Source organism: Lactuca virosa, chromosome 7 (genome assembly GCF_052849685.1).
Source record: "Lactuca virosa cultivar CGN04683 chromosome 7, Lactuca_virosa_CGN04683_v6, whole genome shotgun sequence".
NCBI lineage: Eukaryota > Viridiplantae > Streptophyta > Magnoliopsida > Asterales > Asteraceae > Lactuca > Lactuca virosa.
The window spans coordinates 49,009,704-49,029,286 of record NC_136432.1 but is presented as its reverse complement, the minus strand read 5'-3'; positions in this window follow the sequence as shown (position 1 = coordinate 49,029,286).

The following is a 19,583-nucleotide window of genomic DNA, read 5'->3' as shown; positions in this document are numbered from 1 at the left end:
GGTGGTGGAGGAGGTGATAAGGTGGAATATTTTCTTGACCATGGTTGCCATGAGCTTTGAGGGATGGTAGGACAGAAGGTGGGTTGTCGATAGTGAAAAAGGAAGGGGTGAGTCAGGTTTAGGAGCTATGTTTCAGGATGAAAACGATGAAAGCACCAAAATGATAAGACTCGTTAATCGGTTAAACTTTAAGAAGTGAAAGACATAGGAAAAAGACAGTTTGGGGCAATTTTCTGAATATCTGATTTGACCACTTCAAGTACAATTTATAGAACAAAAATAAACTAACTTCTAGAATTAAAGAACATATGCATGTTGAAAATAAAATCGTGGACCTAATAGAAGCACTAGCTTCTTTATTGAATCAGAACAAAGACCTGGTCTTCCCCTTGTAATTAAGCTAAGTGGTGAGAGTGACTTTCACTCAATCTATCAACTGAGTCTTCCTCCTTTTGGGTCGTTCAACTGGCTACCAACATATGGGTTTGTGGCCATGGGCCCTAGATCCATATCACTGAAACATCAATTTAATGGGAGAACATAAAAAGGTCTTTTAAATTCAATCTGTGAATAATTTATGAAATATAATTCTTTCAATATCAAAATTTACAGATAATGGTCACAAATGGTAAATTCTTAACATTTGAAAAATGTTTATTTTTCAAGTCTTACCCAGGGAAAATTTACAATGTCTTCTAAATATCCAACTAAGATCAAAGACAAAGGTTTAAGTAAAACAACCTTACATACAATTATTGATGAGTTTTCTAGGTTATAAAAATTTGAATGTGGCAAAAAAACACTTAAACCCTTAAGTTCACATGTAACCTAGAAAGGATCTATATTTTCTCTATTGATAGCAACTAACTATGAATATCAAGAAATCCTAGGATAGGGGCTATGAAATCGAAATTCATATCAAATTAGAGTTACATACATTTTGGTTATTATAAATAATCAAAGTAGAATTCTTCTTTAAGACCTTAGAAGATCTAGCACCAAAGGTATGGTAACTCTAATGGCTTGTATCCAAAACCCTAGTAGCAAGAAGACTTGGGGAGATAGGAGGCTAGAGCAAAATTTTGGCTCTTGAGATTATATGGAAGTGGACGAAAAATGGGATCTAGAAGGGTCCTATTTATAGCTGATGAGGAACCCTTGAAACTCTAATTAGAAGAATTAAATAATATATTTCAAATTGGTAATTATCCAGACTCATAATTATCTAATAGGATTATCCTAAAACCTTAAAAGATATAGCCAAATTTTGGCCATATCTAGAAGGTTCTAGAAACCCTATTTTGTTCAACTGTTGAACAGTTACAGCTTAGTCCCTATCAAGGTTCTAAATAACATGAGGCGTGGGCTTGACGACAATGTCAAAGTTAAGCCATGGAAAGCCTTCGCGAGCCATGACGTTTTTCAAGGCGTGACTATTTTATATAAATAAAAAAAGATAAATCATATAATTATTGAATTTTATCAAATATATCAAGTTTTAAAAGTGTTATAATAATATTTAGTGTCAAAAAGTTAACCAAAACTCAATTATTTTAGGGCCGATCAGAAAAAACAAAATAAAAACAAAAAAAACTCGCGCCTTGAAAAAAACTCGCGCCAAAATGCGATAAAGCGCGCATTGACACATTATTTTAAGCACCACGCTTAACAAACCTGCCTTGGACGTTTTCATAACGGCTAGGTCACGCCTCGCGCCATGACACGCCTTGAGGCGCTCCATGGCGCGCTTTTTAGAACCATGGTCCATGTACTTCCAATTAATTATAATTAACCCGAAATTAATACCAATTAATTTCTGATTAATTATTAATTAATTATTATTATTTCAAATTAGTATATTAATCATATAATATATTAATAAATCATTTGTTACAATTTATTAATCATATACTAAATTAACAAATCAGCATTTTCCTCCAAAAGTCATTCTTTCCAAATACTAGCTTTGAGGGGAAACCAAAAAGGACTTTGTTTCTATTTCAAGAATACACAAATTTAGTTATTGGCTTAGACACCTTAATCTAAAAATCTCCCATTTGGAAAAGTCTGTAACTACAATTGCAAGTAATATAGACCTTGAAATAAACAACAAATAGTGCTTTCTAAAGCCACTGCTAAACTCTTATTCAAATTAGCTATTGGCCCTAATATAAGTGATCAACTATTCCTTCGTTCTTCAAGATATCGTATGGAGATGACACATGGATCTGAATCAATATCATTGTCCAAAATTTTTGTTTCCTAATTTCCCGATCTACAAAGACTTAATTAGACTTCAAATTGAACACATCAGTTAGCCGTGGCTAGGCCCAACACTATATAGTCAACATCAAATCATCGAGGGGCCTAATGATATTGCTTTTGCTATTACGGCAAAAGGAACGAATGGCTTTGACTATGTAGTCATACAATTTACATATCAAATCACACATGAAGTAACCCTTTATAACATTCAGTTATGAAATTCCTTTGAGTTAACTAATGCATAACTGATCTGTAAACTATGAACTACATATCTCTGCTTTAATAATAGTAGATGTTATCATCTTAGAATTACTCATGACAAGACCTATGAAGTAATCTCTAAGGATGGGTTTATCAATTATTTAAAATCCCTATTTTCAAAGTACTCATGAATATTGTATCAATTCAAATTGCAATGTCTTAACCTTAATCGACAATCTACAATCAGTTCATGACAGTCTTAATTTACTACTTACTTCCAAAAGTATGAACGACTGTGGAAGTTTGAATAATTGAAATTACTCAAGAGGTGTAAAACAAGAAAAAAGAAACACAAGAATAAATAATTGAATAAGGCAGTACGATACTCATAAATAATTCTCTATTATTCATTCACCAAATTAATTACATTTATTTTGTTACAAGTTCCAAACATATCACCTAACCACTAAAATTAATATCGTCTCTTAGGATTATGCTCCTGGCATGCTGGTAGGGTTTGACTCCGCTCAGAGCCTTTGTGAAAGGATCTTCAACATTATCTTCTGATGATAATCTATTCACCAGAAGGTGTCCTTGTTCTACCCGATGTTGAATGTAATGGTACTTTCTGTCGATATGCTTGGATCTACGATGATCCTTTGGTTCTTTTGTCAAAGCAACCGCGCCTTCATTATCACAAAACAGTTCCATGGGTTCATGAATAGTTGGAACGACTTTGAGATCTCCGATAAAGTTCTTCAGCCAAGTTGTTCCCTTCGATGCTTCACTCGCTGCAATGTACTCAGACTCACATGTAGAATCAACCACTGTGTCTTTTTTGGAACTTTTCCAGGTTACCACTCCTCCATTTCGAAAGAATACCTAGCCAGAATGCAAACAAAAGTTGTCTCCGTACGTTTGATAAATGGCGTCACTGAAACCGCTTAGTCTTAATGTAACACTGTCGCAAAGAACTAGAAACATGTCTTTCGCTCTTTACAGATACATAAGAATGCTCTTCACCGCACTCCAATGGGCTCTACCAGGATTTCCCTGAAATCGACTAACCATGCTCAAATCATAAGACAAACCAGGGTGAGTACAGGTCATTGCATACATAATCGATCCTACAACCGAAGCATATGGGAATCAATTCATGTCATTTATGTCTTCATCAGTACTTGGACCTTGAGTCTTACTCAACTTGCTAGTACTCTGAATTGGCAATCCCCCTTTCTTTGAATTCTCTATACCGAAACACTTTAGTATTTGATCCAAATATGTACTCTGGATAAGACCAATAAGACGATTCTTTCTATCCCGATGAATCCTTATTCCTAGAATATAGGACGCTTCCCCCAGATCCTTCATAGCAAAACACTTCCCAAGCCAAGACTTAACTTCTTGCAAGGTTGGAATGCCATTTCCTATAAGGATTATGTCATCAACACACAATACTAGGAAAGTCACTATACTCCCACTAACAGTGACATATGCACAAGACTCATCTTCACTTATGGAGAACCCACACTCTCTGACTTTCTCACGGAAGCAAAGATTCCAACTGCGAAATGCACGTTTTAATCCATAAATGGATTTCTCAAGCTTACACACCCTATCAGGAAACTTGGCATGTATAAAACCCTCTTTCTGACTCATGCAGAGATCCTCAGATAGCTTCCCATTATGGAATGTGGTTTTAACATCCATCTGCCAAATTTCATAATCATGAAATGCAGCTATAGCAAGCATAATTTTGATAGAATTTATCTTAGTTGCTGTTGAAAATGTCTTATCATAGTCAATCCCTTGGGTTTGATTAAAGCCCTTTGCAAGAAGTCTAACTTTATAGGTGTGTATTTCCCCATCCATATCACTCTTCTTTTTAAAGATCAATTTTCACCTGACTTTATTTTAACTAGGTACATGATTAACCAAATTCCACTTGGTTATCATACATGGACTGAATTTCATTGTCCATTGCATCCTTCCATTTATCAGCCTTTGGGCCTACCATAATTTCCTTGTAGTTAGTAGGTTCATCAAAATTTATCAGTGTACGATCACTGAAAAATGTGACACCACCTGGAATAATATGGAAACCATAGAATTTAGGTCTCATGCTAACCCTACAGGAAAGACGAAGGGGTAATGAGTTGTCAACTGTCTCAACAGGAACCTCATTATAATGTTGAGTGCTAGTGTTGTCTGAGGTTCCTTTATTGGATGACTCGTGAATTTCTTCAAGATCAATAGCACTCCCATTTTCCTCTTTGAATATGAGCTTTTTGGATGACACCACATTGGATGACACCACATTCGCACTAGGTCTATAGAACAAGTATCCAGAGAACCTTTTTGGGTAAGCAATGAAATAACACTTTTCGGCTCTGGATTCAAGTTTGTCATGCGTCTCTGGTCTTACGAGTGCTTCACAACCCCAGACCTTGACGTGTGCGAGCGAGGGAGCTTTCCATATCCACATCTCATAATGTGTTACGGCAATCTTCTTTATTGGAACAAGATTCACGATATGGGCGGCTGTCTCTAAGGCATACCCCCAGAAATGAATAGGAAGAGAAACTCGACTCATCATGGAACGAACCATATATAATAAGGTTCGATTACACCTCTTAGCCACACCATTAAGTTGTGATGTTCTGGGAGGATTCAGTTGTGAAATGATTCCATATTCCTTGAGATAGTCATTGAACTCGATACTATGATACTCACCACCTTTGTTAGATCTGAGCATCTTAATCTTCCTACCTAATTGATTCTTGACCTCGTGCTTAAACTCTTTGAACTTTTCAAAGGTTTCTGATTTATATTTGATTAAGTAGATATTGTTGGATTAAGGTGTCTAAGCCAATAACTAAATTGATATATTCTTGAATTAGAAGCAAAGTCCTTTTTGAGTTGCCCTCAAAACTAGCATTTGGATAGAATGACTTGTGGAGGATGAGGCTGATTTGTTAATTTAGTATATGACTAATAAATTAATTATAAATTGAAATAAATGATTTTTTAATATATTATTAAATTAATTTATTAATTAGAAATAGTATTACTTAATTAATAATTAATCAAAAATTATTTTGAATTAATTTTAGGATTAATTGGATTAATTAAAAGTGTAATGACTGAATCTGTAATTGTTCAATAGTTGAACAACAAGGTATTCCAGAATCTTCCAACCCCTTAAACGAAATTAAGGAGGGTTTTTAGGGTTTCTGGAATATTCCTTGTGGATAATTAGGAAACTAGATAATTCCATATTTAAAATAATATTATTTTATTTCAAATTAGGGGTTCTAGGGTTTTCCTATCAGCTATAAATAGGGTCTTGATAAACCCTACCATTTTTATGGAAACCTGGCCACCTACCCCTTATCCCTAGGGTTTTCTAGTTTCCTTAATTATTATTTTAATAGGAATTAAATTTTGAATAATTAAAACTTGATAAACCCTACCATTTTTTTTTTAAAATAAGAAGGATAAGGGATTAGGATTAAATTTGATTTATTTAATTACTTTTGTAATTGGTAAATAATTATTTAATCCATGTGTTTAAATTTAAATTATTTACCTACTTGGTTAATTGGTAAATAATATTATTTAGATTTATTTAATTAATTTTTTAATTAAGATAAAAGATTAAATCATTATTTAGTTAAAATTAATTAATTATTAATTGTTTAATTCGAAAATTAATTTTAAACCCTAGTATTTTGAATTGTTTTAAAACACACATTATACTATATATGATTAAATATTTAATATATCATGTATAAGAAAAGTCAGTCAATCAATAGTAGGCCTCATTCACGATCCTATGCTATAATGGAGTATAAGAAAGCGGCCTATAAAATGACCGTTGAATGGGTATCCAATCTCACCCACCGCTCCCTCGCATGCTGAATGGTCGTTAGCCGAATGGGTTGAGAGGACATAACCTTATAAAATTATGATGCTATTACAGTACTAGAATATTTTTTAAATAAATACCAACTCTGGTTACTTTAGGACAAAATGTGAAGTGTAAGTTAGTCAATGAAAACGTACATCACTCTTTAAATGTCATTAGTGGAGCATGCGTGGTTAACCGACACACTAATTTTGGACTATAAAGTTGAGTGATTGATAAATTGATTATTATAAATGTTAATGGAGATTGTGTGGTTTACCGTCGGATTAATTTGAGATGATAAATGACATTGGGGTTGTCAAACGGGTTTGCATGGTTATGCACCTCTTATTTGTGATCGTCAGCATCCCAGTCACAAATTTGAAGAGCATAATCTGAGATTAAACATGCCATTGATAAGATTCAATGAACTATAATCGATCTAGGAGTTTCATGCTAGATTGAAATTGGTAAATTTGTATTACCTACCTTGATAAATTCACAATTAGATTACAACATCCCTCTTATTTATTGTGAATTGTATTTTGGATCCTAGCCTTGAATATTTATTTTGGGTTAAAATGTTAAGGATTTATATCACTAACTAAAACTATGTCTCTTTATATAGATGTCTAGAAACGATGAACTCTTTGCTAATCAAGTCGGCTCCCCCAACTCAAACTTCTCTTTACTCTCGATCTTGTCAAAAGAGAAGGTCACCGGTCCCAACTACATGGAATGGATGAGGAACTTGAAGATGACTCTTCAATATAGGGGCAAGGAATATGTCCTCAAAAATCCTCTTGTCGAAATCAATCATTCCACCGCCACTCCTGAGAAAATTGCCTCATACAACTAACATTTTGATGATGCCACAAAAGTTGCTTGCATAATGATGACCACTATGGCACCAGAACTAGCCAAGTACTATGAATAATACTGGCCATATGAGATGGCTATCGACATTGATGGAAAGTTCCAGAAGAAGGCAAGAGAAGAATGTTTCAAGGTGGTCAAAGCTTGCATGGCCTGCAAGCTCAAGGAAGGAGAGTCTGTCTGCCGTCACGCACAAAAGATGTAAAGGTACGTGGAGAAATTCCATAGGCTCAATGTGTCGTTTGATGACGAGTTGCCCATTGACATGGTCCTTAACTCATTACCTCCTAGTTATGATCATTTCGTTCTGACTTATCATTTGAATAATACGAAGACAACATTGACTTAGCTCCACAATTTGTTGGAAACTGCTAAATCGGGGATGAAGAAAAATCATTCATCTACTGCAACAAAATGCTCCTATCCTGGCCATTGGATCTAGAAAAGGAAAAAAGAGAAAATCTCCTTCCCAATCTGGTATGAAAGGGAAGGCCCATGCTGGAGGGTCTAGCAATGGGTCAAAGTCGAAGCCCAACCTTGATGTCCCTACGGTCAGTGATCCAAAGGAGTCCACTTGCTTCCATTATGGTAAAAAGGGCCATTGGAGAAGAAGTTTCCCTAAGTACTTGCAGGACTTGAAGGATGGCAAGATCAAGGCATCCTCTTTAGGTATTTACACTATTCAAGTTAATAACACACAACTTTGTTATTCATGCGTCCTTCACACAAGATGTGGTTTCCACATTTTTTCTGATTTGCAAGGGCTAAGCGAAACTGAGGAGGTGGAGCATGGGAAGCTCAATCTAATCATGGGGAATAGGAAATCTTCACCTGTTACCAAGATTGGGACATATAGGCCTGTGCTTAGAGGTAGTGTTAGGGATAATTTGATTAATTGTTGTTATTCGTCAAATATGACATGAAACATTATTTCATTTCATTCACTACTCATATAAGGTTTTATATATTTATTTTATAATGAAGTTGGTTCTATTTCTGCTTATCATAATGACATTTTTATGTTTGAAGCTTTACCTTTTAATGGTGTGTATGAAACTTTGACTTATGTTGATAACCTAGGAAATAGTGCGTTTCATATTGATTCGTCCAATGGTGTGGACAAATCATGTTTGTGCCATTCTCGTCTTGGGCACATAAACAAGAAATGCATCCCCTAACGCCAAAAGGATGGAGTGTTGGAATCGTTTGATATTTGGACAGATGATGAGTGCGAATCTTGTCTATTGGGCAAGATGATAAAAATCACCTTTCACTGGAACATGTGAAATTATGGATGTGTCTGGACCATTCAGATCCATCACAATAGACGCTAATCGATACTACGTGACATTTACAGATGATTATAGCAGATATGGTTATATCGACTTAATAAAAAATAAATCAAAAACCTTTGAAAAGTTCAAAGAGTTTAAGCATGAGCTCGAGAATCAATTAGGCAGGAAGATAAAGATGCTTAGATCTGACAGAGGTGGTGAGTATCTTAGTATCGAGTTCCATGACTATCTTAAGGAATGTGGAATTGTTTCATAATTGACTCCTCCCAGAACACCACAACTTAATGGTGTGGCTGAGAGGCATAATCGAACCTTTTTGGGTATGGTTCGTTCCATGATGAGTCGAGCTTCTCTTCCTATTCATTTATGGGGGTATGAGACAGCCACCCATATCGTGAATCTTATTCCAACAAAGAAGGTTGCCAAAACACCGCTTGAGATATGGATAGGGAAATATCCCTCGCTCGCACACATCAAGGTCTACGGCTGTGAAGCACTCATAAGATGAGAGACACATGACAAACTTGAACCTAGAGCCAAGAGGTGTTATTTCATTGGCTACCCACAAAATTCCTTTGGATACTTGTTCTACAAACCTAGTGAGAACGTGGTCTTTGTAGATTGAAGAGGAGTCTTTCACGAGAGAGAGCTCATATTCATAGAGGAAAGTGGGAGTGCTATTGATCTTGAAGAAATTCAAGATTCATCCAATGAAGGAACCTCAGACAACACTAGCACTCAACATGAGGAAGAGGTTCCAGTTGAGCCATTTGACAACTCATTACCCCTTCGTCGTTCCAGTAGGGCTAGCATGCCACCTGAGTTCTATTGTTTCAATATTACTGCAGATGGTGACACGTTTGTCAGTGATCGTACACTGGTAAATTTAGATGAACCGGCAAACTACAAGGAAGCAATGGTAGACCCTGATGCTGCTAAATGGAAGGAGGCAATGGACAGTGAGATTCTATCCATGCATGGTAAATAAGTATAGATTTTGGTTGATCATGTGTCTGGTCAAAAGACATTCAGGTGCAAATGGTTCTTCAAAAAGAAGACCGACATGGATGGGAAAATGCACAACTATAAAGCTAGAGTGGTTAAAAAGGGATTTACTTAAACTGAAAGGATTGACTATAATGAAACCTTTTCACTAGTAGCTAAGATAAAGTCTATCAGGATCATGCTTGCCATAGCTGCATTTCATGATTATGAAATTTGGCAGATGGATGTTAAAACCACATTCCTTAATGGGAAGTTATCGGAGGACGTCTACATGAGTTGGCCAGAGGGTTTTATACATGCCAAGTTTCCGGATAGAGTGTGTAAGCTTGAGAAATCCATTTATGGATTAAAACAGACATCTGGTAGTTGGAATCTTTGCTTCCATTAGAAAGTCAAAGAGTGTGGGTTCTCTAGAAGTGAATATGAGTCATGTGCATATTTCAAAGTTAGTAGGAGTATAGTGAATTTCCTAGTATTGTATGTTGATGACATAATCCTTATAGGAAATGACATTCAAACCTTGCAAGAAGTTAAATCTTGGCTTGGGAAATGTTTCTCTATAAAGGATATAGGGGAAGCGTCCTATATTCTAGGAATAAGGATCAATCGGGATAGAAAGAATCTTCTTATTGGTCTTAGCCAGAGTACATATTTGGATAAAATAATATAGTGTTTTAGTATGGAGAATTCAAAGAAAGGGGGATTTACCATTTATAATCAAGTTGAGTAAGACTCAAAGTCCAAGTACTGATGAAAAGATAGTTGACATGAGTCGAGTCTCATATGCTTCGGTTGCCCGATAGTTGGTCTGATACAATGATGACAGTTAGCAGTTCAGCTGGAGAAGCTAATCTAGCATTCAAAGGTATTTGAGATTTAATCCTTGGTGAGGATGTGCGCATAAGGAGTTCCGGAGAAGCTTCTAGTAGTCTTCTAAGTACTAAAGACATAGAAAGATGGTGTAACATAAGAGGTAATGGTAGAGAAAGATCAAAGTCAAAAAAGATAGGTCAGTCGAAGAATAAGAAGGATTACATGTTCGAATTGAAAAGAGAAAGGTCATTTCAAAGGAGAGTGCCCAAAACATTCGATAGATAAAGGCAAGAAGGAGGTGAATATGACAGTAGATTCTGAAGATGGTGCACTCATTTGTTGTGTCGAAAACTCAACAGAATCTTGGATAATGGATTATGGTGCATTGTTTCATGCTTGTAATTCTAGAGAAGTAATGCATAATTTCAGGCATTATAGAGGGAATGTTAGATTAGCAGACAACAAGAGCCTTGATATTACTAGTGTTGGGATGTGGTCCTTAAGACGAATTTAGGTACCAAATGGATTTTAAAGAATGTCAAGTTCATTCCGGACCTGAAAAAAGATGTTAACATCAGTGGGGAAGCTTGGTGATGAAGATCACCATGTTACAATTGGTGATCATTAGTGGAAGGTGACAAAAGGAAATTTAGTTGTTGCTAGAGGTCAGAAGCGAGGTACACTTTTTATGGTGGAAGTTCCTGATGCTGAAGCACACGATGTTAAAGAATATGGGGCATCCACTTTATGACACTAAAGACTTGGGCATATAAGTGAGAAAGGAAATAAGATGCTAGTCTCCAAATAAATAATACTATATCTTAAGATTGTGACAATCGATTTATATGAGCCATGGGTTTTGGTAAACAGAAGAAGGTTACTTTCACAAAGATAGGTCATCCGCCTGTGTCTGGGAAGTTGTAGTTAGTTCATTCAGATGTTTATGGTCCTACTTCAGTTTGTTCAGTAGGAGGATCCCAATATTATGTTACTTTAATTTAAGACTGCTCAAGGAAAGGTTGGGTTTATTTCTTGAAGCATAATTTGGAAGTTTTCAGCACATTTAAGAAATGGAAAACTATTATAGAGAACGAAACGAACTTTGGAATTAAGTGCTTCAGATCAGAAAATGGAGGCTAATATAGGAGCAAAGAATTTGTTGATTACTATGATGAACAGGGAAACATAATGTATAAGACGGTTCCAGAGACACCGCATCAGAATGAAGTAGCTGAGAGGATGAACCGAACATTGAACGGGAGGGTTAAAAGCAGGAGACTAGATGCAGGTTTACCCAAGATGTTCTGGGTATATTCCTTTAATACAAATTCATGTTTAATCAACAAAGGAGCCTCAATCCCTATAGGTTTTAAAATTCCAGAAGAGGAATGGCAAGGTCGGGAGATTTCACTCAAACATATTCGGTTGTGTCTCGTATGTCAAAGTTAAAGACTCGGAAAGAGACAAGCTAGAGGCGAAGAAAAGGAAGTGCATATTTATAAGTTAAGGGTTGGAGGACATGGGGCACCACTTCTGGGATAATAAGAACAATAAGGTTATCAGAAGTTGGGATGTGGTGTTCAACGAGTGTGCTCTATAGAAGGATGAACTTGAAAAGAGCTCTGGAAGTGACAAACAACCAGAAAAGAAAGATCAAGTTGAGTTAGAAGAAATCTAAGATGATCATGTTGTGAAACCTATAAACAGTATAGAGATAGGTGAAAGCTCAAGAAGTAGTGGGACCTCAGACATAGCAGAGGATAGTAGTTCATAGGATGAGGTTGCAGATGAAGAAGTGAATGTTACTCCTACTGTCAGTAGATCTACAAGAGTATGTAGACCTACTTTCATGTATTCTCCTTCAACTAATTAGTTGTTGTTGCTTGAGAATGGTGAACCTTAATCTTATCAAGAGGACTCGAGGATGAAAGATTCCTTATAATAGAAGAAGGCTATGGAAGATGAGTTAAGCTCTCTTGTCAAGAACCAAACTTGCTCCTTGGTCAAGCTCCTAGTAGGGAACAAAACACTACAAAACAAATAGGTGCTTTGGATCAGATTTAAGATTGATGGCATCAAATGATACAAGGAAAGGTTGGTGGTCAAGGGGTTTCAACAGAAGAGAGGAGTTAATTACAATGAGATCTTCTCTCTAGTTATGAATATGACTACAATCAGAACGGTCTTTGGTATTATAGACTCTAAAGATCTCCATCTAGAGTAGCTTGATGTGAAAACAACTTTTCTCCATGGCGACCTGAAAGAAGACATCTACATGGCACACCCAGAAGCTTTTTGTTAACACGTTGTCGTGCGCATATTATGCAAATAAATTTATCACTACTGATTGCACTAAAAATATAGCACAGGGAAGCAGGGTCAAATCCTCAGGGACACAACCTAATGGTCAATGCCTTTTTGCATCAGGCAAAATCTAGTCAAGACAAAAATTATAAAAGGGGGATTTTAAATTTAACTAAAAAAAACTAAAATTACAGTGATATTTAACTAAACGAAAATCAATAATAAAAACGATTTCAGCTCTGCAGCAACTTTCGTAATCATGCAACTAGCCCATATTTGGTTATTTGAGATGCGTTCTATCTAAGCTGCTACTAAGAAAAACTAACAAGCTCTAGTATAATCTCTTTTACCTTTATTAGTTAACCAAAACAAGCTCTTCAGTTAACCCTAACATTTTACTATTCAATTAAATAAGCTCTTAATTAAATCAGAAAAATTGCATTAACTTCTGTGTAAAATTCCTAACAATACCCAATACTTATCACAAGCTCGGAAGCGTAAAGATATGATTTTTACAGTTTATATCAGAGTTAAATCCCAAAACTGAACCAATCTGATACTTGTTACTTTTACCAGTTGACAAGAACAATTGTGGATTCTATTAACTGATTAACTGGAATGATAAAACCCTAGCTAGATGATCAAACTGAAAAAAAAATTAAAACCAAACAATCATTAAGCTCAAAACTAAAAAAATTAAGATAGAAACACAAAAGGAAAATAAGATGTGAACACTAATCACATGAGAAGTACTAGTCTATGCAGAACTGAAAACTAAAGTTTAGCCAGACATAGCCAAAAACGAAATCAAACTAGATAAAAGAGACATTTACTGATCAATCTTCTAAACTAAATGTGTGAGAGGATTCGTAGTCTTTAGATCTTCAACAGTCGCTGAAAGATATCAAAAATCCCCTAGAAGTGGTTTTCTTCGTTTAGAATCGTCCAACCCTTACAACTGATTATGAGGGTTGTATTTATACTCAAGGTGGAAGCTTCTAGAACAAGATGAAAATATGCAATCGCAGGTAGCCTATATGCGATCGCAGGTTTCCTTAAAAACGCGTATCGGGCCAATTTAATGACGTGCAATGCTATTCTGGGCTTTTTAGACATACATACGATCGCAGGTCCATGTATATGAGATCCCAGCTTCTTTAAAATCTTCCAGGATTGCATCTAAATGAAGCCCAAAGTCAAATTTGAAATTTACAGAGTTGCGGCCCAAGCATGCGATTGCAGGTTTGCCCCATGCGATCGCAGATACCTCTTTTTTTGAATTATCAACATGAAAAATCCTCGAAACTGATCTGCGAACAAAATGGGACCAACATGCGATTGTAGGTTTCTTATATGTGATCCCATATATGTGTTTTCTCGTTGTTTTGGACGTGTTTCTTCTGTTTAAGCTTGTTATTCCTTAACCTCCTTCTTCAATTATTACTCCATTTTAAGCTCCAAACGCCCATCCAACTGCTCCTAAAGCACTGCTCCACTCGAACTATATGAAATTAACATAAAAGACATGAGCAGTACAAGAATTATAATAGAGTAAATGAGCTGAACATTACTTAAATAAATGGCATGCAAATGTACAAAATATGATGCTAAGTTATAGTAAAAACTATCCTATAAGATGCGTAAAATTGCATCTAATACTTTTCCCACAGTTGGAAAGGAAAATATGGTGTCAAATTGAAGAAAAGTCTATATGGATTAAAGCAAGCTCCAAAACAGTGGTACTTGAATTTTGATAGCTTAATGCAAAGTAATGGGTACAACAGACGTGAGATGGATCATCTTTGTTACTTGAAGAAATTAAATTCCTTATACATTATCCTGGTGTTGTATGTTGATGACATGTTGATCCCTAGCTCCGACATGAAGGAGATCAATAAGCTTAAGAAGCAGTTCCAGAGAGTTTGAGATGAAGGACCTAGGGGATGCTAGGCAGATATTGGGCATGAACATAGCCAAGAACAGAGTTAGCATACCGGTAACTCTGTTCTTAGCTATGTTCATGCCCAATATCTGCCTAGCATCCCCTAGGTCCTTCATCTCAAACTCTCTGGAACTGCTTCTTAAGCTTATTGATCTCCTTCATGTCGGAGCTAGGGATCAACATGTCATCAATATACAATACCAGGATGATGTATAAGGAATTTAATTTCTTCAAGTAACAAAGATGATCCATCTCACGTCTGTTGTACCCATTACTTTGCATTAAGCTATCAAAATTCAAGTACCAATGTTTTGGAGCTTGCTTTAATCCATATAGACTTTTCTTCAATTTGACACCATATTTTCCTTTCTAACTGTGGGAAAAGTATTAGATGCCATTTTATGCATCTTATAGGATAGTTTTTACTATAACTTAGAAGTTTTAGAAAAATTCAGCATGGCAGATGCTAAATCCACAAGTACACCTTTGGATAGTCAGTTGAGACTCTAAAAGAAACTATCCCCAAAGACAGAAGAAGTCAGGAAAACATGGCTAAAGTTCCATATGTATCTACAGTTGGTATCTTGATGTATGCTATAGTATGCACCAGACCATATCTTCTCATGGAGTGGAAGTTGTGAGTAGGTTCATGTCGAATCTAGGAAAAGTGATGTAATGCCCCGTTTCTGGTACGTATTTAATTCATTAAATGTCATTTTATAAAGAGCTACTCGACGAGTAGTAGCCCTAAATCGTCGAGTAGATGCCAGGTTTGGACGCGGGTTTAAGTGACCTACTCGGCGAGTCCACACCTTGACTCGACGAGTAGGCCAGTCTGGGGGAAACCCTAATATTTAGGGTTTGCACCCTATTTAAGCAACATTATAGGCCTCTTATCCAGCCTCCACCACCTCCAGAGCAGTAACCCCGAAACCCTAATCCTCCAAAAGTGAACTTGAGCTTTCTTTGTGATTTTGAGAGTTATTTGGTGTATTTGAAGCTTGTGAGAAGAAGAGGAAGAAAGAGGACTTCAAGAGAAGGTTGTAGATCCAAGAACAACATCAGCTTCTCTTCACTTTCTGGTAATCAAGCCTCATACTTGACTTGTAGTTTCTTAGATCTCTTTGTGGTCATTTTTATGAAGTTTTGGGTCCAAGAAGCTTGATCCTTGGGACTTGGACGTCCCAAGTCGATTTACACTCAGATCTGGAACCTTGGAGGGTCCTCATGGCATAAAGGTGCCATCTTTGTGGCCATGAGAACCCCAAGAATGAAATAAACCCCATTTTTGGTCCTTTGAGCATAAAAGTCCCATGCATGAACGTAAAGTTCGTGGCTTTACGTGTCATACCGATCTTAGGAGCCTAGATCTACCTTCTGGATGAGTTTTGCACGTCAGAAATCGAATTATTAGACTTGGACATGCATAGACTCGGCGAGTCGTTCTTGGGACTCGGCGAGTCGTGAGTTGGTCCTCAAAACTGTTATGACTCAGAGGAACCCATTTTAGTTCAGAAGGGATTTGGATGAGTCCATGGAAAGGACTCAGTGAAATAGACATAGCCTTGGGTTTGAAAACCATGGGACTCGACGAGTGCAGGAACGTACTCGGCGAGTCCAAGGCCATTTCCCAACTCATGAAGACGGACTCGACGAGTTGTTCATACAACTCGGCGAGTCACAGACTAGACACGTTAATAAGATGAAGATAAACTCGACGAGTTCAGGAAGAACTCGGCGAGTCAGATGAAGATTGTCTCGATGCTATGATTGAAAGAAAACTCGTCGAGTTCTTGCTAGACTCGACGAGTAGAGTCGGGTTGGGGGTAGATGAGAGGATTGAGACTCGGCGAGTTGTCCAGCCAACTCGACGAGTCCGGTCAACTGGGAAGTTGACTTTGACAATGATGTGGACTTTAGTTAGGGGTAAAAGGGTCATTTTACCCTAAGGATAGCTATTATTTTCTGACTAAGTGTCATTGTGGAATTTATAGTCGGAGAATCGCCGGAGCAGCAGCCAGATATTTTCCGCTCAGTATTTCAGCAGTCAGTTACGCGAGGTGAGTTTTCCTCCTGTAGGAACGGGTCTAAGGCACCAATACCGGCCCGTTTATATATTGGTAGTATACCGGGGTTAGCCCGATGCAGTGTATATGTTTTCGGACTTCTGTCCGATGCCGGGTTAGTCCCGAGAAGTAGTTGTGTATGCTTGATGTCTTTGTGATTCATGCATGTGTATGTTATGTGTTATATGCTCCGGACTTCGGTCCAATGTCGGGAAAGCCCGATGCAGTATATGTGATTATGTTATATGTTATGTTCATGTTTATGTTATGTTCAGTTTATTCCGAACTTCGGTCTGATGCAGTGGGCGAGGCCCAAGTTATTCCGGACTTCGGTCCGATGCAGTGGGCGAGGCCCAAGTTATTCCAGACTTCGGTCCGATGCGGTGGGCAAGGCCCAAGTTATTCCGAACTTCGGTCCGATGCAGTGGGCAAGGCCCAGTAGTTGCTTTATATGTTATTGTGTGGTATGTGGTAGTTTGGGGGAGCTCACTAAGCTTTGTGCTTACAGTTTTCAGTTTTGGTTTCAGGTACTTCCACTAGCAAAGGGAAGGGATCGGGATGATCGCATGACACACACCACAGTCTTCATCCTGGGAGTTTTACTCTGATATTTTGTTATGATATTTGACATGTGATAGATCTTATGAGATTTTTTGAAATCACTGTTTATGATTTTTATACTTTGGTGATGAAATGATGGTTTTGATAAAGTTTTAAAAATGAAATTTTTGGGTTGTATTTTTGGGACATTACAAGTGCATTGGGAGGGAGTAAAGTGGTTGTTATGCTACTTAAAAGATACAACTGAGGTTTCCCTATGTTTTAGAAGAAAATAAGTGGGCTTAGAAGGGTTCCGCAATGCATATTTTAGTGGATGTGTGGATTTGGGAAAGAGCACAACCAGTTATGTGCTCACGATTAGAGGTATAACAATCATTTGGATGTCCAGGTTAAAAAAGAGTGTTTCTCTCTCAACTACAGAAGATTAGTATATGGTTATTGCAGAAGAAACCAAAGAGCTTATATGGTTGAAGAACTTCCTATCAGAACTTGGAATGCAACAGGAGGAATATGTACTGCATTGTAACAACCAGAGTGCAATTTACTTGGGAAAGAATCTGGTGTTTCATGGTTGATTGAAAAACATTCAGATGAGGTACCATTTTATTTGAGATTTAATTAATGATGGAACTCTGAATCTATAGAAAATCCTTGGAACGAAAAATTCAGCAGATATGTTCACCAAGGTGGTTACCATTTAGAAGTTGAATCTTTGTATGGCTTCAACTCGCCTTTCATAAGTTTAAGAAAAAGGCATGGAAGAGAGCGACAGGGCGAGAGTGATTGTTCTAGCGTTCAAGTGGTCGATTGTTAGGTATGAAGCCTTGAACGTCAAAGAAATTGGAATACATGCATTTAACATTAATTTCTTGTTGGTGGGTAGCTTCAAAGTCTTACACAAGACTTAAAGTTCATCTTTACTACTTCTTTGTGAAAGGCTACATGCCTACATGTAGGTTTATTGTGAAGGAAGACATTTTCCTCCCAATTGATTTCTATGGTATGCTCAAAATATATATATATATATATATATATATATATATATATATATATATATATATATATATATATTTGCAATGCAGCGAAACACAATAGAGCAAAAAACTAGATAGAAAATATAGAGTAAGGGATTTTCTTTTGTGCAAAGCATTTTGTATGGCAACCAAAAATACGAGTGATACCTTACAGTGAGTAATCGGATTACAAGTGCAATTTAGCATTATATGATTGTAATTTTCCTGGTGATAATAAAATCACCTCTCTTGTTTGCCAGTGGATGTAGGACAGATTAGACCGGACCACTTTAAATACTGTGTTCAGTTTTTCCTTTGCACTTTTCAGTAGTTTTATTATGCATGTGTTATAGAATTCATTTACCGTTTTGTCTGAGTTGCTTAACTTGTTTTGTCTCATTCTCAACAAAATCAATCCCACCAGTACCACCTCTATCGCTGCTTCCTTCTTTAGTGATTTTCTTCCCGCTCACCACTACATCTGCTGCCACCACCACCTTCACCAACTCTGCCACCATCACCACTTCATCCTCCGCTACCACCACCACCTCCTCCTCCCCTTGAGCACCACCACAACCACCATAATTGCTGTCACTGCCATCTTTACCACAACCACAATAACCACCACTGTCATCGCCACCCTGTCACCACAACCACCGCTACCATAACTGCCACAACTACCGCCAACTGCACCACCACCACCACTTACACTGCTGCTATCACAATTATCATTGTCACCGCCACCACCGTCGCCGATAACACGACCACCACATCCGCCACCAATGTCACCACCACCACTGCTATTGTGTTTAACTATCATTTAGAAATAAATGTGGTTAATACATACAGTTTGTTTGGTTTGTATCATTTATCGTCATTATGGTTTATATCATATATGGAACTTGAAGAATTTAAAAAACAAATAGTTTTTGTTTTTTATTTTTTATTTTGTGTGGATTGCAGACGTTTTGCCTACATATTCTTTTGCAAATTTGGTTTGGAGATTGCAAACGTTTACCTATCTAAAAACAAACAAACACTTAAAATTAATATGATATACCCATAAGAAGATGGACATATTAGGTCGTAAACTTGAACTATTAGCCGGCATTTGTGACGTTTGTTTTGCGTAATAAACGATTAAGCCAACTCATATTACATCCCTAAGATTGCAATGTTTATATATATTAATGTTGATTAGGTTCCAGTTATCATAGACTTGGCAATTTTATATCAATATATCACCCTCCGTTGCGATTCACCTTTATAATTTCCGCTGTATACATTAATATTTAAGTACCAAGTTTGAACAAAAAAATATATAAATATACTTGG